The sequence below is a fragment of the Hypanus sabinus genome, chromosome 21 (assembly GCF_030144855.1).
Source record: "Hypanus sabinus isolate sHypSab1 chromosome 21, sHypSab1.hap1, whole genome shotgun sequence".
Classification (NCBI taxonomy): Eukaryota; Metazoa; Chordata; class Chondrichthyes; order Myliobatiformes; family Dasyatidae; genus Hypanus; species Hypanus sabinus.
Genome location: NC_082726.1, coordinates 44,913,355 through 44,937,906, shown reverse-complemented (window position 1 = coordinate 44,937,906; position 24,552 = coordinate 44,913,355). Strand labels below are relative to the sequence as shown.

The following is a 24,552-nucleotide window of genomic DNA, read 5'->3' as shown; positions in this document are numbered from 1 at the left end:
AGGTCAGGCAGCAACCTTGAAGGGATAAACAGTCCATATTTCTGATCTGTGACTATCTGGAAGAACGGGGGAACAGAGTGTCATAGAACAAAGAGCAGCACTGCATAGGAACAAACCATAATATTGTTAATTAAACTAAACATATTCCTGATTAAATTAACCCCTTCTGCTTCACAATGTCCATATATTTTCTTTCTTTGCATATTGATACAAGTAGCTAAGAGCCTCTTAAGTGCCTCTATCATATTTACATCCACTACCAGCTCAACTATCCTACACCCAATACTATCTGAAAAGCTCATCTCTGCAATCTCCTTGAACTTACCGCTTTGGTAAGTTATCCCCATGTTTCCCATCTTACACCCCTGGGAAAAGGAGTCTCCCTTTCTCAATTCTGATGAAGGTTTTTTTTTCTACATATGTTGCCTGACCTGCAGATTTTTTTCCAGCATCCTTTGCTTTTACTTTCATGTGTCTTCTGCATGTCTTTTTAAAAAATGTTTGTTTATAGGTGAACTCTTGAAACATATTCAAGAATATCTTTACCATCAGTACAAAGCAAACCAAACCATAAAGAAGAAATTGGTCCAAACTTAGTTTTTGGGAATGAATTTGGTCAATTCCTTGAGACTAAGTTCTGGAATAGACAATCCTCTATTGTTTGTTTTGCATAGCATTTTGAAGAAGTGGTGAACTCTTCCTCTTCCTTTTAGCCAGAGGTGGTGAATCTGTGGAACTCATTGCCACAAATGGCTGCACAGACCAAGTCATTGGGCATATTTAAAGTCAAACTTGATAGTTTCTTGATTATAAGGGCATCAAGGGTTACGGGGAGAAGGCAGGAGAAAACAGTTGAGAGGGAAAATAAATCAGCCTTGAATGAATGGCAGAGCAGACATGATTGTCTGAATGGCCTAATTTACTCCTTTGTCTTACTGCCTCACAGTGCTATGGTCTTATGGATGCATCAGTCATTGTTTATGAAGAGTTAACGTTGAATTAGAAAATGATGAAGCTAAAACAAAAGTTAAAATTCTCATTTGGGTGAAGTCAGTTTATTTACCAATACTTAAAGGGAAAGAGGATAAAAAAAAGATTTAGTAGAACTGAAGTTCAAATTGGTAGAATGTGTATGGAAATGTAAGGCAAATGTTTATTGCAGTACAAGTGTGTGTGTGTGACTCTAAGCAAGAGAACAGTTATTAATAATGGACATTAAAATTAAGTTAAAAGTTATGATACAGTGGAAATAATTAACATTGAGAGAGGAAACGTTAGGGAATCCACAGTCCCTAAAGTCCATAAACCAGCACACCAGATTAAAAAGAATATTGCCTCAATTCTAAGCAAGAAAGTGCAAAGTGCAAAATGGGCACAACATCTATTGGTTACAGTCAGGGTGGCACTGTTCCACATGTAAGTGTGCTACTATTGGTAAAGGAATGCTGTTACCGTAGGTTGAAGGGTTTCCAATTAGCCTCCCATTCTTTTGCAGTTTTTGCCACTCTACAACTGGAAATGTGTTTAAGTAGTGCTCCTTGGAGAGGACAAGTTAGGAGCAGGAATTTTTGCAATTCTGACACTGTTTGGTGGTCAATCCTTCTTTCTCCTCGCGTGGATTCCCTGCACCTGTCCGAAGCCCCTCCAGTGCATTTGATGCATTAGACAACTTCCCAACAGTTGCATTGCCTTATTGCATCTGCTGAAATAACAGTAGAGATCAGCAGGTTCGGTTATGTTTGTAAATAGGTTTCATATTGAGCAGTTACCATTCAGAAGATCCAAGTAAAAGTGTAAGTGTACCTTTAAATTGCAGACAACTTTATGAGTAGCTGATAAAGGGTCTTGTGGTAAACTATGTATACCTGTTTGGATACGCCCCTCTGCTGACTGCTCCTGTGGATCCTCCCACAGACCCCTGTATAAAGGCGATTAGAGGCACTGCTCCTCCCTCAGTCTTCAAGATGTTGTGGTCTCTTTTGCTGCTAATAAAAGCCTATTGTTCACCTCCCACCTCCGAGAGTTATTGATGGTGCATCAGGTCTCAGCCTGAAATATTAACTGCTTATTCATTTCCATGGATGCTGCCTGACCTAGTGAGTTCCTCCAGCATTTTGTTTGTGTAAATCTGGATTTCCAGCATCTGCAGGATCTCTTGTGTTTATGAGTAGTTGGTTGATATATGAATGATCAAGAGAGCTTTAGAAACTGAATTTCACCCCATAATTATATTTAAAAAAACAAGAATTGACATCAGTAAATGTGCACCTGGCTTCTAATGAACTAATGAAACACAAATAATGCAAAAATTGTCATTATTATGATTCACTCTGAGAGAAAATGATTTTTTCATAGTGTAAATCTTTATATACTCAAGAATGCTTAATATGGCATTGCAAGAAATTAATTTTCCATAGTTTTATTTAAAATAAAAGTTAAAGATATGTCAATTTTTCATTTGGGTCTGATCCGTTAAATTAGATTATTGGATTTTATGTTTCTCGCCTTAAGACAATTATTAAATTGTAATTACGTTCTCATATTAATTGCTTGAAATATATCCCATGTTTTGGATTCCAATTTGTGTAATTTATTTATAATTATTGTTTGTTCATTCAAACTGAATTGTTTCATTATTTCTTTGCCTTAAAACTGACCAGTAGGGTAGATGGAAATGATCACGAACTGTTCCAGAACTACAATACGTCACCTATATTTTTGTTGTGTCATATCTTTTAAGATTCATCTGCTTTCCTTTTTCAAAGAGATGAAGTGATTACAAACAGGATCTCACAGGGTACTTTGGCTTTGATAAATTCTAAAGAGTGTTTGGTCAGTCGAGATTTATGACCAGCGAGGTTGATTATTCCATGTGAAACTTTCTACCTGAAGGTTGCATACATGAGGAGTGCTATAAATCTGGAAACGATTTTTAACTGCACTGAGGAACTGTACAGTACAAAAAGTTTGGTCTGTTTTTATAGAGATTTTTCTAATGTTTGAATGAGGGATGGTGAAGACTGATGAATTGTGTGTTACAAATCATTGTTGTCCTGTGCTCTAGTGTTGTTCTGATGTCTGAACTTTTATAATTCACCTTGATCTTGTATATACATTTGATTAGCTGTTTTAGGCTGGCAAGTCTCTGCTTGCATATAATATTTTCCTGCCTATTCAAAGTATGTGTGGGAATGAAGCATAAGGTTTTACTTAAAGCAATTCTCCAGGGTTGGACTGCCATTTGCTGTGTACTGAGTGGATTGATATAAACTGGTCTGCCATTTCCAAGGTGGTCTCTGCTGGTCTCCCTGGCAGGGACCTCCAGGAACTTCAGGGCTCCGTCTCTTCTGGTATTGGGTAAAGCACTTCTACAAAGAAAAAAATGCTCCAGACATGAATCAAACAATTAATTTGAGCAAGTTGTAGACAAAACTGCACTTACAAAAATAGTTAAAATATTAATATTAGTAATGTCTACAATGAGGAGAAAATGAATGGTACATGCCTAATAAAGTATTTCCTAAGCTGAGATACTATTTAACATTTGATCCAATATGGCAGCACAAGGACAGACATTAAACATGCTTTATGAAAGTGTGTTAAATAGCTGTTAAGTTGTGCACTGCAGAACAAGGGGCTGCCCTTAACCTATTTTCAAATTCAAAATATATCCAGAATCCTGATTTATTGTTTCAAATTCCTTGCTACTTGAGGTGCCAGTAACTATAGAAGCTGGGACATTGAATAAAACAGATGGAGAGAAAAAAAATCGATGAAGATTGAAGAAATCGTTGTGTTGAAAATGGTGAAGTATGCAGCCAAGTGCAGTTATTAAGATCATTACCCATATCCACTAACTCTGGTCTTGCAGAACATAGGTTGGAAGAAAGTGGAGTAACTTATAAATTAATATCAAATTCATATCAGCACTGTCAGGAACTCTAAAGGAAGCTTGACCCAAAAGCAGGGCAGCAGAGATGATTTAGCAGTAAATGATATTTTACTAAAATCTTCAAAATAACAAGTTACAAGAGGCCAGAAAACAAGAGAGAACAGATACTTAATAAGGACAAGGCAATAGGTAACTGAAGGCTAGAGACGGTTGGTTGGTTCAATAGGTGAACGGAGGACTGAGGATGAGAGCTGAGTTTAAATAGGCTGCAGGTGATGAGTCAGAAAGAGGTGGCATGAGTGTTCTATTAACTTTGCCTGTGAGGGCCTGGCAGGATACCCCCTCCCCACCCTCCATGGCCCAGGATGATTTGGATGGGTCAATGGAATTCCTGAATGAGTCAAGATGAAACTGGATGGCACACAAGACCTCTCTTCCAGGCCATACCCTTTCCAGTCAACCAGGATGTACCCATCCCAGGACCAGCACACGCCATCCACGATGACATGAACCCATCAGCCAGTGATCTGTGTATGCTGGCCCACCTTCCACCATCTGAGGTTCTGGAGGTACAGGCTCAGGTGGCTCATGGACAACAGTCTTGAGGCAGGACCCATCAAAGGTAGGTGTGATCCTGAGGGACAGTGGAGGCTGGAGATGGTAAATGACTGGGTTGATGCGATGGGTAGTCTTAAAGGGACCTTGAGCCGGGACGAGAGCTAGCAAGAGATCAGTGCACGGGGAAGATCTTGGGTAGACAGCCAGACACAATCCCCAGGCCAGACTGGTTTGGCTAGGCAGTTAACCTGGCAGCAGTAGGCAAGGTTGGAAGCTTCCTCCATCCCATCGATTTACGAGGTAAAGTCAGCTGAGGATACAGGTCCATAACTCAGTGAACTGGACCAGGCAAAGTGGAGAGCCGGGGGTAACCCAGGATGAGAGGTATGTTGAGTGAGTTGATGAGGAGAAATTAGATGGACATGCAGTGCTCTCCGATGCTCATGTGCACAGGCTGACCATCCCAGACCCCAAGGCTTGTCTGTCAATGGCCGTGATGCAGAAGAGGTGAGAGGTAGGCTCAATAGGGAGCCCATGTTACACATAGAGCCCGATCCAGAAAGTCGTCTTCTGCACCGAAGTCCACCAGAGACTGTGTGTGTGGAGCCACTGGGGTGTGGAGGAGGATAGAGTGAATGAGATGAGCTATAGTGCTTGAACAAGAGGCCAGGGTGGGGGGCGGGGGTGACACTTATCAGATAGAAAGGACCCCTTCTCTGCCTGGTGGTGCTATTTTCCTGGATGCAGGGGGCATTTCATGCATGGGTGATCAGTGGCTCCACAGTAAGTGAACAAGTTGTGTCTTCACCAATGCTCTCTCTCAGGGGAGGTGGGGTTTAAGGGAGCTCTCCCTGCCTGTATGGGTTCTGGAGAAATGGATGATGAGGGTCCTGCAACTTTAAATGGTTCAGGGACAGAACTGGGCTTGTGCCTGATGATCAGGAGGTTTGTTCTATAAGAAACTTGTCAATTCGGAAGGCTGGAGTGATGAGGTTTTCGAGGATGATCTCCCAGGTAGACTGTTTGTCTTTTAAGTGCTCTACAAGGCTATGCTGGTAATGGGCCAGCAGCGCTTCTGCATTCCAGACCTTCTCCACTATGAGGGTCCTGAATTCCATTGTATAATCCAGCACCAAGCGTGAGCCTCGATGCAGGCAAGGTATCCGATCAGCTGCCCCCTTCCACTTCCCAGGTGGTCAAAAAAGTCTCTCGCCCAGTTGGGACAGAGATGATAAAGTCAGCCTTGGCTCAGTCAGCAGAATATGGAACTAGCTGGAACTTGGAACGTGAGGTGCTCTGGAACAGGAAGTTACGACATCAGCTTGGCCATTGTCTAAGTGTTTGGGCACTGAGTAAGGAGTCTGATTGGTATGGGGTTGCTGTATCAAGGCAGAGAATCGGTTAAGAGCAGCAAGCAGATGGTCAAAGGTTTTATGTTGCTTTGGGATCATGTGCTCAAGATAATGGATGACTTCGTTTAGGTGAGTGTACTCTGCTGGGACAGTCATTGATTCACCCATTCAGTCAGGAAGTTTAGAGGATGCTTGACCCGAAAGTAGAGCAGCAGAGAAGACTTAGCAGTAAATTATATTTTACCAACAAACTGCAAAATAACAAGCCACTGGGGGGTGGAGGGTTGCGGCATAATACAGAGAGAGAACAGATACTTAACACAGCAGGGCATTAAGGTAATTGAAGGCTAAGAGCAACTGGTTGAGGCTGGCTGGTTTGATGCATGAACAAGGGACTGTGGATGAGAGCTGGGTTTAAATAGGCTGCAGGTGATGAGTTGGAAGTCAGTGGGAGGTGATTCCTGTTAGTTGGTTGTAGACAGGGAAGTCTGTGCAGGCCTGACAAGTACAATGCCTTATTGAGCTGAAATTCTAACTTACACATTTAATAAATTGTTAATCAATCATATAAAAGGACTCAAAAGTAGAATATTTCCGAGTAATAGTCTTTGGTGAAATGTTAGCATTAAACCATTAAATCAGAAGAGAAACTGGTAACAACGATAACAGAAGGAAATCTGCAGATGCTGGAAATTCAAGCAACACACACAAAATGCTGGTGGAACACAGCAGTCTAGGCAGCATCCAGGAAGAAGCACTGTTGATGTTTTGGGCTGAGACCCTTCGTCAGGACATCAGGACAATCATGATAAAATGGAATCAACTGAATGATAATGACAATGAGATGAACTCTTGACCTTACAGCCTAATTCATTATGACTTCAGACCTTATTACTAATCTGCACTGCACTTTCTCTGTAATTGTACACTCAGTTATTGTTTTACCTTGTACTCCCTCAATGCACTGTTACATTGAATTGATCTGTACAAACAATATGCTAAACAAGTTTTTCACTGTAAATGTGAGAACAACAAACCAATTTATAAACTCATTCAATTAGTGTGAATCATTGATTGTGTGCAATAAGTTAAAATGGTTGTTGCTGTTTTATTCTTCTAGTTTTAAAGAAAATATGCTCCAATTTCCAATAAATGGGAATGTGAGTACAGACAGATATTCCAAAAAAAAAGTTGAATGGTTTTTTAAAGAAAACACCATTGAAAGCTACATTTCTGGATAAAGCATGAAAGGGCACAGCTGTGTTCTCTAAACCCTTCCAGGATGCATGATGATGAACCATGAGATGTGACTAATATTCTATAAGGATCTGACACAGTAGTTCAGAAATGATACTGAATAGACTATGATCAGTATCGGAAGTAGAACTTAATTCACACTCCAAGTAATCAAAAATTGAAAGTGAATTAGAAGTGCTTTCTTGAAAGACTATATTTGGATATCAAATGGGTACCTACCTTTTAAATTTTCAAAGCAACCTAGTTAGCAATTGGAATTTAATATGCATCTCTGTGAGATGAAGCTGTGGCTGTAAATGTTCTCTGGAGCAAAAGTGAAAAGCGCACAGTGATGAGCTGTAGATTAGTTAATGGGTGGATCATGCTTGATATTGTTCATCAGGACAATAATTACTTCCTACGTCCCTGTGGGACTAAATACCTTGAAAGCTTGGCTGACATTCTTGTACAATGAGGATGTAATCTGCATAACCACTGGCAAGAGCTAAGTATACATACTTAAATATTTTGCAAATGGGATGACCTGGCCATGAATAGAATGTGAAAAACAACATAAATTGGAAATAGATGTCATTTGAAAACTACTTGATATATATGTTCATATTACTTTTCTTCTGTTATTATGATGTGATGACACTTCTTCAGTTTTAAAGTCAGGTGTGATGATTGCACAATGTCCAATTATAGATGCCACGACTCAGCAAAGAAAGCAGCCCATGTCTGTATGCAGAAAGACTCATCCTATATCCAGGCATGGACTGCCACTGGGTACCCAGTTGTTGACTTGTTTGTAGCCATACCATCTCTATGGTAGGTCTGGTTGAGTTTCTGATCAGTAGTGAACCCATGGATACAAATGGCTAAGGACCTCAGTAATAGTAATGTAATTAAATGACGAGCATAATTGTTGGACACCTTCTTTTGGAAATAGTAATTGGATAGCATCGTCATTTCCCAGCCCATGCCTATTTCACGCCATTTAGCACACACGTAGACCTGTACTGCAGCTTCACACAACCAGCACCTCATCACTGCTGGCTGCTGAATTTTGCAGCTATTAACCTATGAGTGAAATGAAAGGACAGAAAAGGGCAACATTAAAATATTTTAGCCAAAGGAAAGTATATCAGTCTAGAAATTTGATTTTTTTTTCACTGTTTGGTCACTGCATGATCAAAAACTTTTCCCCGGGTGAAACGTAATAAAGTTTAAAGTTCAAAGTAAATTTATTACCAAGGTACATATATGTCACCATACACTACCCTAAGATTCATTTTCCTGTGGAAATGCTCAATAAATCCATAATAAAATAATGAACATAATAGAATCAATAACAGACCACACCAACTTGGGCATTCAACCAAGGTGCAAAAGACAACAAACTGTGTAAGTACAAAAGGAAAGAAATAATAATAATAAACAAACAAGCAATAAATCAAGAACATGAGATGAACAATCCCTGAATGTGAGTCCATAGGTTGTGGGAACATTTCAATGACAGGGCAAGTGAAGCTGAGTGTTGTTATTTCTTTTGGTTCAAGAGCCTGATGATTGAAGGGTATAATTGTTACTGAACCTGGTGGTGTCCCTGTTAATTGATAATTATGTTTAGGGTGCCAGGAATTGAGTACTTAAGGAACACCTGAACACAGGTTCAGTGCTCAATTGTAAGCCTACTAGTAATTTCATCTAGCATTTATTTTGTGCTCAGTTTCTCGACTCCATTTGAGATGGTGTCTCATCTCAGCCTCTGATACTCCAGCATTTGGGTCCAAGTCATCCTCATCAAGGACTCTTGTCACAGTACAATTGAGCCAACATGGACAAGGCGGGGTATAAGAGTCTATCGTTCATTGTGACCAGCCACAATGGAGATATTGGAATGAATATCTGTAATCTGTCAAGTAGGATGCCGTGTACAATCCTGATCTGATGGAGACGGACGTGTGAAGCACGGAGGAACATCTGGTGAGACTTTTGAAATGCCTGTTTCGCTGCTGCTACTGTGTGATTGGAAAAATCTCCGGGAGGAAGACCCCGAATCCTTGGCTTTGCCTGTTGCTTGGCGGCCAGTGCCAGGGTCAAAGCGCTCAGCAGAGATGGTGCTCTGTGCTCGGTGTTGGAGGCTTGAAGTTTTCGGACGGACTTGTGGTTGGCTGTGGTCGGAGCTCCCAAAGTGCTGTATCGGCAAGCTGCGGTGCTGGAGATTCATGGCAAGAAGAGTTTTTCTTCCTTCTACCATCTGCATGAGATGATGGGCTGTCAGGACTTTGAGACTTTCTTTTAAACCGTGCCATGGACTGCTCTTTATCAGATTACGGTATTGCTTTGCACTGTTGAAACTATGTGTTATAATTATGCGGTCTTTGTCAGTTAGTCTTTTATCAATTATGGTATTGTCTGCGCTGTTGAAACTATATGTTAACTATAACTATATGTAACTATGTGGTTTTGTGTAGGTCTTGTAGCTTTAGGTCTGTAGTTCCTTTCCGGGGAATGCGCTAAGACGGTAGCGTGATATCGATATGCAGCAGTCTCTCCGGACTCTGGACTGGGGATTACCAAACGTTATGTGGTTTTTCTTGTGTGGTCTGTTTTGTGCTTTTTCATGATATAATTCTGGAGAACATTGTCTCATTTTTTAACTGCATTGTATTTGTGGTTTATAAATGACAATAAACTGAATCTGAACCTGAATATTTCCAGACAGAGTCTGAAAATTCACAACTTCCAGGTAGCTATTGGTCAACTTTTGCAAGGAGAAAGCAAGAACTGCTTGGGAGAACCAATTGGTCCCACTCTGGAGCCGGTACATCTTCCATCTCTGCAGAGGTTAGTTGGTAACCCTGGCTCTTGCTGCTGCTTCCTCATTCAATGCTCATTAGTATTTGGACTTTAGTCATCCTGGTCTCCTTCAAAATGCGGAAGAGTGGTCTTCATTATTTCTCTCCTGACTGGAAGAGCCCTGGCCTGTGCCGCCGCACACTTGGAATGCAGGTCAGAGTTCTGCATGAAGTTAGAGTTCATGTCTGTCATGAGGAAGGCGTTTCATCACCCTGCCATAGCCAGCAGAGAGGTTCTCATTGACCAGTCCATCCACCTTGATAATCTTTTGGCAGGGTGAAAGTAGGATCATTTCGGGATGTCGAAGAGAGTCAGTCCCCTAAGCATCACAATTCCATTCCCCAACTCAGACCATGACCAGCCCATTGCCTGCCAGGAGAAGACCAAAGAGATGCCCGAGCATCTGGGAAACTTGCCGCTGAAGGGAAACAGCCACTGGGTCTCAAGGAAGGGAAAGATTCCTTCCTTGAAGCCTGTTCCCAGGATTGCAAGAACCCTCTGTAACACCTCGGTGCAGCTGCCTATAGGTACAGATGGGGAGCTGCACTCGGATTTGGTCATTGTTTGCACAGGTGAACTTTCTGTGCTCAGAGAGAGGGCCCTGAAGCCTATCCAATCACCCCTGTTGTCAAAGAAGTCTCAAGAGTCACCCTCAAAGGAAGGTCTAGAGGAGACAGCAACACCCAAACTGGTCAGAATCCCTTCTGTTTACAAAGTCTTGGAGGAGATCTGCAGCAAGGGAAGGGCCTCGACTCCTCCATTGCACTGACTCTAAAATTGTGTCATAGACCTGCTGGCCTAGTACTTGTCCTCCGTGGCGTCATGTAGGAGTATATAAAGGAAGCTCGTCACAGGCTTCATTGGGCCCTTCACATCACCCACCAGCACAGGTTTCTCCTTTGTATAAAAGAAAGATGGAAGCCTGCGGCCATGCATTGATTACAGGGGATTAAACCACAAAACGAGCGAGAATTGGTGCCCCAAATACAAGGAAATCTGCAGATGCTGGAAATTCAAACAACACACACAAAATGCTGGTGGAACGCAGCAGGCCAGGCAGCATCAATAGGAAGAAGTACAGTTGACGTACTTCTTCCTACAGATGCTCTTGTTCACAAGGCCCAATGGTAAGGGGAGATTCCTGAGAATGGTCCACCTGTTAGGCGACTGTTCATCCTAAGTACCATCCAATCCCAGGTACTGCATTGAGGACGTTTGTCAAGAATGACCGTATACCCAGGGATTGCCAGGGTCCTGGAGTTTATCAAGAGAAGGCACTGGTGGTCCGGAATGACAAGAGAAGTTTGGCAGTATGTGCAGGCAAGCGAGGTGTGCACTTGGAGCAAGGAGCCCAGTACCTGACCTCAAGGGCTCCTCCACCCTCTACCCATTCTGAAAAAAACCATGGGCGCAAATCTCCATGGTTCCCCTGCCATCAAAGAGAAAGTTGGTTAAAAAGGTGGTTGTCGATTGGTTTTTGAAAGTCTGCAAGTTCATTGCCTTGGAGAAGCTGCCTTTTGTGGCAGAGAGGGCCAAGACAGCTGAGATTGTCCAGGACCAGGTCTTCAGGGTCCATGGATTCCTGGTGGACTTCGGATTGTGGTCTGTAATTCTCACCACATTTCTGGAAGATGTTCTGTAAACTAATAGGGGCAACAGCAAGTCTTTCCTCTGGGTTTCACCCACAGTCAAAACAGCCAGGTGGAGCAGACCAACCAAGTTTTGGAACATACCCTGAGATGGTACGTTCTGGAACATACCCTGGAACTAGTTGAATCCAACACTCCCTATAGCCTCTTGCATTCATGTGCATTGGAGTTCACATACCAGGTCATGATGCAATCATCTGAATACATTCCACTGTAAATCAGTAGATGTCTATTACTGTGTTTGATCACTTGTTGAATCTCCTTAAAATTCTAAGAAAGTAGAGACACAGATGCCATTTTCTTCATGGTTGCATCTGTCTGCTGGGCTCAGGACAAATCCTCTGAAACTGATCAACCAGGAATTTGAAGCTGTTCACACATCCACTGCAGACCCTTCAATAAGGACTGGTGCTAGTTTGCTTGACTTTCCCTTCTCACTGTCCACAATCAGCTCTTTGGTTTTGCTTGATGTTAAGTGCAAGGTTATTGTTATGACTCCACTCAACCTGCTGAGCTATATCATTCCTGTATTCCTCTTCATCACCAAACATGATTCTGCCAATTACAATGATGTCCTTGGTGAATTTGTAGATGGCTTTGGAGTCATAAGTTTGGAGAAAGTGAAACAGTGGTCTAAGCATGCAGCCTGTGTTGATGGTCAGTGAGGAGGAGATGAAGTTTCCTAACTACACTGACTGCAGTCTCCTAGTGAGGAAGTCAAGGATTCAAACGCAGAAGGAGGTATAGAAGCCCAAATCCTACAGCCTGATAATAGGTTTTGAGGGGTTGGTGGTGTTGAGTTGTAGTCAATAAGCTACAGCATGGAACACTTAGATTCTGGTTGTCCAGGCCTTAACTATAATCATCTGCATTTCATTATATTTCAAATTTTAAATGTGACATAAAAATATGGCAGATATTAAAAATATTAGATTCAATTGATCTGAAGTAATATGTGACTGAATCTGGAGTAATCTAACAGTGGAGCAAATGGGGGTATAATTAAGGTTACTGCTATTAGGTTTTGTGACTTCACAACATTAACCAACTTCAAAGGAAGACATGAGAGTCCAAAGTGTGGGTCTAATTTCGTGTTTACTTTAAGTGAGGTACGCATGTACACTAGGTAGCATAATAATACATGCAATTCATGTATTTATACATATAACATCTAATGAAGTAAGACATACGCTATACAACAATCATGCAAATGACACACAGGTCAGATACATTTAATCTATTGAACAGTATGTATGGAGTATGTTTCTATTTGGTCCCTTTGTTAGACTGCTCTCTTCTCATTAGTACCAACAAGCAAGAGGTACAGGAGCCCGAAGATTCTCATTCAACATTTTAGTAACAGTTTCTTCTCTTCTACCATCAGATTTCCAAATGATTCATGACCTCATGCACACTACTTCAACATTCCTCTTTTTCATATTTATTAATTTTATTTTCTATTGTAATTTATAGTATTTTGTTATGTATTGTACTGTACTGCTGCCACAAACACCAGATTTCATATGACATATGAATGCAGTTTTCATTAATTCTATTGCACTTTGTTGTTCTGCACAGAATGCCTGCAAGAAAATGAATCTCAGGGTAGCATTTGGTGACATATACATACTTCGATCATAATTTTTTTGAACTTTTGAAGTGTCAGTACTAATAAACCTGACTCTGAATCTGATTCTGGTTCTCCTATCACTCAACAAACTCATTTGATATAGTTTTTGCACTTCCTTATGAAAGTACATACTTAGCATGGGTTACTTTAGTTTGAAACAGGGGTCAAGTTAAACAAACATCTCTGAATAATCATTTCAGAAATGGAATCAATTGATTAACCTTTGAAATATGTCATGTCACTGTTTATTTTTGTAAAATCTATGGAATGGAGAAAGGAATGCCATTCATTAATATATTGTTGTTCTTGAATGAATTGATTGGCTAAATAAACAGGGTCAGAGACTACTGTTTTCTCCGCAAGTCACAACAAAGCTGCAGCTTAAAAGATTCTATAGCTACTCGTGATGAAGTGATGGCAAGACATCATCACCCACATTAGGAACTGCCATCAAAGCAACTGAACATGTGTTTAATCATCGAGTCTTGTTGACTTAAATTGAGTTAACAACCCTCAGTGTTTTATGTGTAGCATTTACCTTTGTTACTGTATTCCTATTGAGCTGTATAAATACAATGTATTGCCAAAGTAACAATAATCATTAATTATTGTGACCTCAAAACACCGGATTTCTTAGCTCACAAAACTCAAAATATGATGCCCAACAAGGGAATGAGCTGAAGAGAATTTATTTTTCTCCGAAAATATAAAGCATTCATTCTGTAAACCATTATTTTCCCTGTAACATATTACTTGACCTTACTGTTCAGAGGATCACCACTAAGATTGGCATCGGTTACATGCAAGGTGAACAGTTAAACGGGATTATTTTGTATTGTACACAACATCTTTGATCCTTTGAAACAATATCTGTGGAAGTCATCTGTTTCCCAGCAAATAGATCTTCTGTCATAATAATTCAGGTGCCTTGTTCTGAACATATCAGGATGTTCCTTCAAGTTTTTGTTGCTCAGATTGAAAGTGGCAGGTGAGCAGACAGAAATACGGAGAAAAATAACAAGCTTGGAAGGTTCAAAGAGTTTTCTAAGGAAGCCTAATCTGCAGATGCAGCCATTGTTTCTTAAATTTGGCTGAAAGAATCTCCACTCTTCTCAAAAGTTATCTCCTGTAGTGCACATTTCACAAAAGGTTTGGATTTCTGTCTAGACTTCCACATTGAAGCAATCCTGTTAAGGGTCAGTTTGGGCCTCGTCCATGTGAGCAGTGTTGCAGAGGACACAAAGGCAGAGAATCCTTGAGAAAGATTCCTTCATACACTCAGTGGCCACTTTATTAAGTACCTCCTCTAGCTAATAAAAGGTGGTCACTGAGTGTATGTTCATGGTCTTATACTGTTGTAGCTCATCCACTTCAAGGTTCAACGTGATGTGCATTTAGAGATGCTGTTCATCGCACTACTGTTGTAACTCCATGTGGTTATTTGGGTTTCTGTCACCTTCCTGTCAGCTTGAGCCAGTCTGGCCATTCTCCTCTAATCTCCCTCATTAAAGAGGTGTTTTTGTCCACAAAACTGCTGCTCACTGGATGTTTATTGTATTTCACCCCAAACTCTAGTGACTGTTGTGTGTGAAAATCCCAGGAGAGCAGAAGTTTCTGAGATTCTCAAACCACCCCATCTGGCACCAACAATTATTACAGTCAAAATCGCTTAGAACATATTTCTTCTACATTCTGATATTTGGTCTGAGCAACAACTGTTCCTTTTGACCATGCTTGCATGCTTTTATGCAATGAATTGCTGCCACAAGATTGGCTGATTAGATATTTGTATTAACAAGCAGGAGTACAGGTGTAACTAATAAAGTGGCCACTGAGTTTACATCTAAAACCAGCTTTAAAGAATATAAGGATTTAACCAATTAGTACAGTGTATAAAAACTAAATTCAACCTCTGCTTTGCTAACTTAAAGTTGCTGTGCAAGTTGATGGTGTGGTTAGGAAGGCGTATGGTGTGTTGGCCTTCATTATTTGGGGGACTGAGTTCTAGAGCCATGAGGTAATGTTGCTGCTCTATAAAACTCTAGATATACCATATTTGGAGTATTATGTTCATTTCTTGTCACCTCATTATACTAAGAATGTGGAAGCTTTCGAGAGGATGCAGAGGAGATTCATCTGCATGCGAGAAATCATGTCTTGTGAGGATAGGTTGAGCAAGCTAGGGCTTTCACTTGGAGTGAAGGAGGGTGAGAAGTGACTTGGTATGGTGTAGAAGTTGATAAAAAGGCATGGATAGAGTGGACAGCCAGTATCCTTTTCCCATGGTGGAAATGAGTAATACCAGGGAGGATAATTATACAGTGAGAGGTGGGTGCTTGAATCATCCTGCCACTGGTGGTGGTAGAGACAGATACATTAGGGATATTTAAGAGATTCTCAGATAGGCACATGAATGAAAGAAAAATGAAGGGCTATGTGAGAAGGAAGGGTTAGAATGATCAGCATAACTGTGGGTCGAAGGGCCTGTACTGAGCTGTAGTGTTCCATGTTCTATGCTTCTTTGAGAATTGTGTATGATTGAACATGGATTATGTCTTTAAATATTTGTTAGACCTCTTTTCCTTCCTGTGTTGTCAAGCATTTAACCCACTGCTTAATTTTGACAGCTGATAGTGTAAAACAGGCGATACTGATTCAGCCACCCGTTATAACTGTACTCTTTACTAACTTTTCCATTCACTTCTACTGCAGTGAAAATTGTTAGAAATATATAGCTGTTCATTGAATTAAATGCATTTGTTTTACATTAAGATGAAATGTCAAAGTTCATTTTTGTCCTTTTTCATAGAAACGTAGAAAAATTGACATGAAAGATTTAAGGGTTACAAATATAATCTGCCAGTGCTTCAAAGTTCGAAAGCAATTGTTTCATGGATTGAAGATGGAATGGAAGTATAACTTTTTTTTAAGCTTTGAAACAGTTTTTGCATTGTAGTTAAGCCCAAATTTGGGAATAGAGCCTTTCATAAATTATTGTCTTTAATAAAGCTAAAGGGAATAGAATGGTGTTGTTGAATGAGATGGAATAGAGGGAAGATAAACACCAGCATGGACCAGTTAGGCTGACTGGCCTGTTTCTATGTTGTAAACATTTTCAGGATCAGGATCAAGTTCATTATCACCGGCATGTGACGTGAAACTTGTTAACTTAGCAGCAGCAGTTCAATGCAATACATAACCTAGCAGAGACAGAAAAAATAGAAATAATAAATAAACAAGTAAGCCTTGCCTTGTTCAGCCTGTCTGATCAAATGGTAATTAGATAATTTGCAATTAACTAATTAATTCTATTGACAGAATATCAAAATTGCATACTTCAGAACTACCTAATTTAATAATGATATATGTTTGAACTGTATCACTGCATTCACTGTGTTACTACCAAATTTCATGGATTCATGGAGTTATAGAGTATTGAAACAGGTTATTCATTGTGTACGTCCTAAAGTCCATGAGATCCAAAATGCTGAACTATGTTAATCTCATTTGTGCCAGTTTAACCCATAAACTACTATCTATGCACCCTTTAAACATTGTAGTTGTACCTGCTTCTATCAGCTCCTCTGGCAACTCATTCCATACACCTACCTCCCTTTGTGTGAAAATCTTGCACCTTTGATACTCTTTACATCTTCCTCTCTTGTCATAACCTATGTACTCTACTTTAGACCCCCCTTACATTGGGAAAAAGATCATGACAATCTATCCAATCCACACTGTTAATAATGTTATAAACCTTTATAAGTTCAGCTCTCAGTCTCAGTCTTGGCTGCAGGAGAAACAGTCCCAACATATTCTTATAGCTCCTTACATCTCAAGCTCTCCAGTCCAGGCAACATTCTTGTGAATATTTTATGCACTCTCTCCAGCTTAATCCCATCCTTCCTAAAACTTGGTGACCAGACTGCATACAATACTCCAAGTGCAGCTTCACTAAAGATTTTTAAAGACTTTGTATATAGACAAAGAAGAAAGATGCCATTAAAATAAAAATCAGGCCATTTGCTTATGGATCATGAGAGATTTGCAATAATATTAATTTTCTCACAAAGGTTGTAGGAATGTGATTTTAGTAATTAGCTCCACTAATTTTCTCAGTGTAAGAAAGATTTAGTTCATGGGCACTTTATACCATTGAACTGAGCTCTTTGGCCCACTGTGTCCATTCTGAACATTGAGTATTTATCTATACTAAACTCATTTATCCACTTGTCTGCAGCCTTCTACACCTTAGCAATTGAAGTGTTTTCTTAGATACATTTTAAATGTTGGAAGAGTGCTTCGTCTCCACTACCCACTCACTCAACAGCTTACAAATTCTAATCACATTCTGAAAGAAAATCTTCTTCTTTGAATTCTTTCAAAATCTCTTACCATTTACTCCAAACCTATTTAGTTTTACACACCTCTGCTATGAGAAAAAGCTTATCTACCCACCCTGTATATGCACCACATCATTTTCTACACTTTTTTCAGATCCCTACCCCTCGGTGTCTCTGCCCCAGGAAATAAACCAACTTATCTAGATTCATACCTGAAAGTCTCCATCCCGGGAAAGTTCCCTGTGAATTTTCTCCGGACCCTTTATAGAAAATATCCTTTGTGTAGTTTGGTGACTGGAACTCCAGCTGTGGCCTAACCAACTTTGGTAAAGTTGTAACACAGCATTTCTCCTATTAAGCTCTAGGTTTTGCTGACTGAAAGTAAGCATGCTGTATGAATTTTCCATATCCTTAACTCTCTGTGCTTCTATTTTTTGTAAAAGAAAATTAAGTTTGAAAGACAATAAAGTATCTAGTAACCAGTACAACTTAATTTTTTAGTTATCCTCCTGGAGAGTTCTGTCTTTAACATATTAGAAACAACTGTAACGTGTCTTTAACATAAAGTTATGATTGTTTCTAATATGAAAAATATTTCAAAGTATTCTTTGACAATTAATTAATTGGATATCATAAAATCAGAACATTTTTCAGAACCAAGGACTGATTTTTAAAAAATATTATTATAAATGGAAGTACATATCAGGCTTTTTACCATTTACCATCAGTAGGAGGCAATGACTGGAGTTCAGTTGCTGAACTTGGCGCCTTGATTATATAATATATCAAAAATACACTTCAAAAGAACTATAATTTGAAGTTTTTTATTCACAATTGTTTAGGTTTTTAAGAATGTAGTAATCTAATAGTTTAAGGAATGGTCAATGATTTGGTTAACTGGAAATCTAAGAAATAGTTTTAATCTCATTGTTAGGATTGAACTAAACATCCTTATAGCACTCATTCCATTTTCTATTGAACTCCATAGGAGGCAAAACGCAGCAACAGTTTAAAACAGCCATTCAGTTTTATCCAATCAACTTCTCATTGGCTAGAGTTCTGTTGAAATTACCTCTAATAAGCGATCAAATACATTAAAGGACAGGAATTAATGTGTGCAATGTGATATACCTCTTTAATCTCATACCTTATTTTTATATTTTTACAAAGATTTTAACTCAGTAAAAATAGATGAATTAACTTAGTAAATAAAATCATTGAATAAACAATTGAGGCTTAAGTAAATCTGATTTAGCCTGATGCCTGCAGTGAACCTCCCTCATTCTGCTTTTGTACTGTAACACATATTGGCAAAGAAATGGATGTAAGGCGTGCGATGTTTTTAAAGCAATTCAGTTCAAACTTGTATTGAATACAGGTGATACTGATTTCTCTTTATTTAAAGAAATTACTTCAAGGTGACGGTTCCCATACATTTCATATTCATTTGTATCATTTGCATGAGGGAACCATTAATGTAGATGTAAAAAAAACTCCAGTGGATCAAATCTACCTCCTTTACTAATCCAGTTGTACTTCGTGACAGTGACACTCTCAGACGACTATACAAACAAAGTCATCTTATGCACTGTCTGACCCTGGACTTTATGGCTGTTAGAGAAGCAGATATGTACGAATGTACATGTCAGCTGGAGGTCTGATAGGAAATAAATGGCAGAATGACTGTGAATCTTTTCTCTTCAATTCCCTTCCCCATCTCTCAACCCCACAGACTTGCTCTCCCTGAGTGCTAACTGCCAGATATACTGTAGCTAGAACATCATTTCTTCCTGCTAATAAATGAGTGGAAGTAGCTTGAAATTAAAATTGGCATACAAAGATACAAGACATGAGGAAGACAAAAAGAAAATGAAAAGTAAGTGGAGAAATATTTAAAAGGCTAAGTATGTGGTCAGGAGAGGTTTAGAGGAATAAGGGGCAAATACAGGCATATGGGACTAACATGCTGGACACACATGGTTGGCATGGATGAAATGGGCTGATGGGCCTGCTTCCAGGCTGTATTACTCTACGATTCAATTAGAAGAGGGAAAGAGATAATACAGAACATGGACAGAGGAGAATAGGCTGATGTGGTCAGATGAATATAAAAGATGAGGTAAAAGTGTTAAGTGTGGATGCCAAAAATGAATTTGGAAAACCATCATTCCTTCAACGTTAATTTAGTGGAAACCAAGTGATAAAAACAGCAGATTGGGCCATCAGTTAATTGAGATAGCTGCTTATTTGGGACAACTCTTAGAGAACAAAAGCTAATTCAAAAAATAGCTGGAATTCTATTAATTTATTTGGGTCGCTATGCTACTTCATTGAAACAGGAGACTGTTGCCAAACATTTTCTAACTACCATCAGTCTTGTACGCTTATGTGGCTTCTTCCCAGAACATAAGGGTTTCTTGAGGCAACACAGGACCAGGTGGTTAACATAAAAAAACCCACAAAAATACATAATAAAAGACCAACAAGTTCAAGGTGATAAAGTCAAGGAATGTCAAGAGATACCAGCAACAAACCAACACATTACAGGATCCTGCAGCTGTTTAACTCAGGTATACCATCGAGGCCTGACACCTCGATCAATATCCAATGAATTGCTATTATTTCACATTGTCACATTTTAATATCACAGACATATGCAATTGGTAAGGTCAAATTGGAGCAAATGAAGCAAAAATGGTTTGATTGAAATTAAATGGAAATCTTGTCCTTCTGTAGCAATTAATAATTTCACTTTGGTCTAGTTTGGTCCAAGTTAACTCATCAGCAGGGTGATGGTAGGTATCATAAAGGTTATTATGACATGACATTTACCAACAATAATTTGGTCCCAAATGCTTAGCTGCAGACACCATTACACTCTTAGGCTAAACACAACTAGAAAGCTGAATTCAAGAGGTAAGATGAGAGTGTCCACCTTTGACATCATGGCAGCAAATGGCGATGAGTCAGCCTGACAGTAAAGAGCCCTGGACAAGTCAAAGTCAATAGAAATTGTGTAGCCAATAATCCATTTGGTGGAGTCTTCTATCACCCAAGAATGTTGGTTATAGTTGTTGTGGATAATTGTATGAGGTTCAGTTTTGTTCTCAACTTCTCAGAAAATGAAGCTACCTGTGCCTGCAAATGGAGGACCTAGATAACATTTCAGGTATGAACTAAGAAGTGGCACATGCCAGGCAATGACCATCTCCAGGAGAGGAATTCTAACCAGCTCTCCTTAGCTTACAATGATATTGTTATCCAACTGGTGCCTTTTCATCAATATTCTAGAAGTAACAATGACCAGAAATCTAATTGAATTAGACAGATAAATATAGTGGCTATATGACTAGGCCAGTGATTGAGCTTTCTGTGGTGACTGACTCCCCAATGCCAGCCTAAAAGTCTTACCATGATCAAGTGAATATTCTACACCTGTCTGTTTCTTGTTCACCATTCACTGGTGTGCAACACCAACAACACTCAAGAAGCTGCACCCCTTTATGCCAAAAGATTCCAACTATCATCCTTGCTGTGACTGCAGCCATTTATCCAGGCTGCTTTCCCAGCACTCCACTGCCACCAGCAAAGCAAGGGCAGAAACTGCATGGGATCATCACGTTTGATGTTCATTTCCACACTGTTTATTAAATGCTGAGCAATTTGGAAATTAACATCAAACATGACATTCATTCATTGTCTCAGATCCTAAATACTAGAGCTGCCTAGGTTACAACATTGTGCAAGAACAAAATAAATGCACAAGCTTAAAAATGTAGCAGTATTACAACAATTTCTCAAAGCCAGGTAAGGTTGTGTCAAATGCAGAGTTTGCAATAATGTCCACATCCATTAATAAATATATTTAAGATCTTATCAAAATAATTCAATTACTTAGAATTCCCTCAAGGGAATTGTATTCTTATTATCCCTTGCACAAAATAGAGAGGCAGGTGAATCAGTTTATTGATCCAAAACTTTGTGATTTTTAATTCTCCTGTGAGAAACTTGTTGCGTGTAACCACATCTTTAACTTCTGGACCTGTGCGTTGCATCTTGGAAGTCAGAGAAAAGGTGTAGTTCAGATACTGGTGCATCGGACCTACCTTACTGCTTAGCACTGCATCGAGGGGCAGCAGAGTCACTTTGAGCTGAGAAGACAAGTCACTGTGCATCTGCACTTTCAGCTTTGTATCTGGGCGCCTGACATAAAGTGCAGTCCTATTCAATGTTGGGATCACAACCTTGAAGGAAAATGTAAGTGGTGGGTACTTACTATGTAAAAAAATTATCTTAATGTTTTCAAATAAATTACTACTTCAAATGCATGCTTTAATAAATTACTGCATTTTTAATTTCAATTAGTTAAATTATTTTAATATTTACATCTGAATATTGGAGTTATTTAAATGCATGTAAAAATCCTTTAAAAACAACTGTGAACAGGGCATCAGGGTTATCCAGGGAAGTGTCTCAGGATCTGTAGCAAAGCTAACGGCAAGGTATTCACAGCATCCAAGAAACCAGAGCAACCCTTGGGGTTATCAAAAGTAAGTGCAGTCATATGGGGTAACATGGACACTGGAGTGTGATGAGTCCACTTATACCAGGTAGGATTTGAATTCACATGACTAAATCTAGTCCAGGGCTTTAATGATACAGGATGCATCTGAATTATATCTCACAAGGTGCAATTGTCTTAAATTTTTGATGGCTAAATGGTTTAGTGACTAAGCAGGAATATCATTGATAGAGGCACAAGTAGAAATTAAAAACTTCTTCCACTTGAAGTTTTCTAGTTTTCTGTATTTGTTCTGTATCTAAAGAAAGCTAATGGCATGCTGGCTTTTATAACAAGAGGAATTGAGTGTAGGAGTAAAGAGGTCCTTCTGCAGCTGTACAGGGCCCTGGTGAGACCCCACCTGGAGTATTGTGTGCAGTTTTGGTCTCCAAATTTGAGGAAGGACATACTTGCTATTGAGGGAGTGAAGCGTAGGTTCACAAGGTTAATTCACGGAATGGCGGGACTGTCATATGTTGAAAGATTGGAGCGACTGGGCTTGTATACACTGGAATTTAGAAGGATGAGAGGGGATCTGATTGAATCATATAAGATCATTAAGGGATTGGACACACTGGAGGCAGGAAGCATGTTCCCGCTGATGGGTGAGTCCAGAACTAGAGGCCACAGTTTAAGTATAAGGGGTAATCCATTTAGAACAGAGGTGCGGAAAAACTTTTTCACCCAGAGAGTGGTGGATATGTGGAATTAAAAGAGCAAACACGAGGAAATCTGCAGATGCTGGAAATTCAAACAACAACATACACAAAATGCTGGTAGAACACAGCAGGCCATGCAGCATCTATAGGGAGAAGCGCTGTCGACATTTCGGGCCGAGACCCTTCGTCCTGATGAGGGGTCTCGGCCCGAAATGTCGACAGCGCTTCTCCCTATAGATGCTGCCTGGCTTTCTGTGTTCTACCAGCATTTTGTGTGATATGTGGAATGCTTTGCCGCAGAAGGCAATGGAGGCCAAGTCTCTGGATGCATTCAAGAGAGAGTTAGATAGAGCTCTTATAGATAGTGGAGTCAAGGGATATGGGGAGAGGGCAGGAATGGGGTACTGATTGTGTATGATCAGCCATGATCACAGTGAATGGCGGTGCTGGCTAGAAGGGCCGAATGGCCTACTCCTGTACCTACTGTCTATTGTCTATCTGTACCTGTACCAGTTGAGGAGAATCAACTGAGCATGATTTAGCCCAGTGTATCCACATTTGATAGGTACTGGTTTGCACAATACAAGTATCTGCAATTGTGGAAATAAACTAAACAATTATTACCTACTGAAATTTAGTTCATGAGAAGTAGTGACTGTGTTAAAAGACAGAAGGTACCCAAAAAACATGGGACTGATGTTCTCCTCTAAGCTTCACTGACAAAGGGTGTCTACCTCTGACAGGTCATTCTAAATGAGTGCTGTTGTATCTGTTAAAGTATTCACAGCAGGAGAATGAAGCATGTTGTCAGGCCCACTTTTACCATGTGTAAGGACTTCACAGCAATTCCTTCCTCTGCCTTCAGTGCAAAATATTGATTACGCTCTGTTTTCTTCCCCCTGCATATGAAAAGAGTGTAGTGGCTGTTTTTGTACTTATCATCATAGGATTCACCAGTTAGGTATTTTTCTCTGTATCAGAATATTTAAATTTGTAAGATATCTTAATTTGGAAAATAGTGGTGTTTAAATATTAGTATTGGATATTTACAAATAAAAACTGTATTATATTCCATTTTAAACTTAACTTTCTGCATCCTACAAAGAAGATAGAGGTATGACATGCCTTTAAATAACTTGTTCTGCACAGGTATTCCTGCTGCCAGCTCCATATACTAATCCTATGTATAAGCTCGGAACTCCGCACCTCCACTCTGTTTCATGGAGGCTGCATAACTTACAGTGGCCCATGTACATTAACTTCATTGTTCTGAGCTGTGTTACCGGACTCATATTACATTAGTAAACTGTCACCCAACTGCAGCACTATTCTAGCAGATGCACCATACCCATCATACCTTGGAGGAATTGCTGCTGTGATCCAAATTTGACTGTTCCACCTGTTGACTGTTGTTGCAACTCTGATTTACAGAAATAATTATAGGATCTGAAACTCTGAGTCACACAGACAGTGCATGTGATTGGTTGCTGACTCTGCACACACCAAAGCCATTGCAAAAACTTACACCCACTAGCAAATTCAAATGTGCTTACTTCAGTTATGTCACAGTCTGAGAAAGCAACCAGCAAGAGCAGAATTTATTAAAGGTCTCAAGGGATTCTGAGATTGTCTCCATCAGGTATATCTAAACTGTTACAAATGAAAGGCAACGGAGTAATTCCCTGTATAAACTAGTATTTCTTCAAGTGGAAGAAATTTTTAATTTCTATTTATACCCCTATCAATAATGTTCCTGCTCAGTCACTAAACCATTTAGCAATCAAAAGTTTAAAACCATTGCACCTTG

At 39.7% G+C, this 24,552-nt stretch overlaps 1 long non-coding RNA gene across 1 annotated transcript in view; it reads right to left on the bottom strand.

The window, feature by feature from the left end:
* Positions 1-24,157, bottom strand: part of LOC132379001 (uncharacterized) — a 108,027-nt gene extending 83,870 nt beyond the window's left edge. Inside the window, exons 1-2 of the long non-coding RNA XR_009507262.1 lie at positions 24,103-24,157; positions 21,632-21,769 (exon numbers count right to left, since the gene is read on the bottom strand). This is a non-coding gene — a long non-coding RNA (uncharacterized LOC132379001). The remainder of the gene's footprint in view (positions 1-21,631; positions 21,770-24,102) is intronic.
* Between the last annotated feature and the right edge of the window lie 395 nt (positions 24,158-24,552).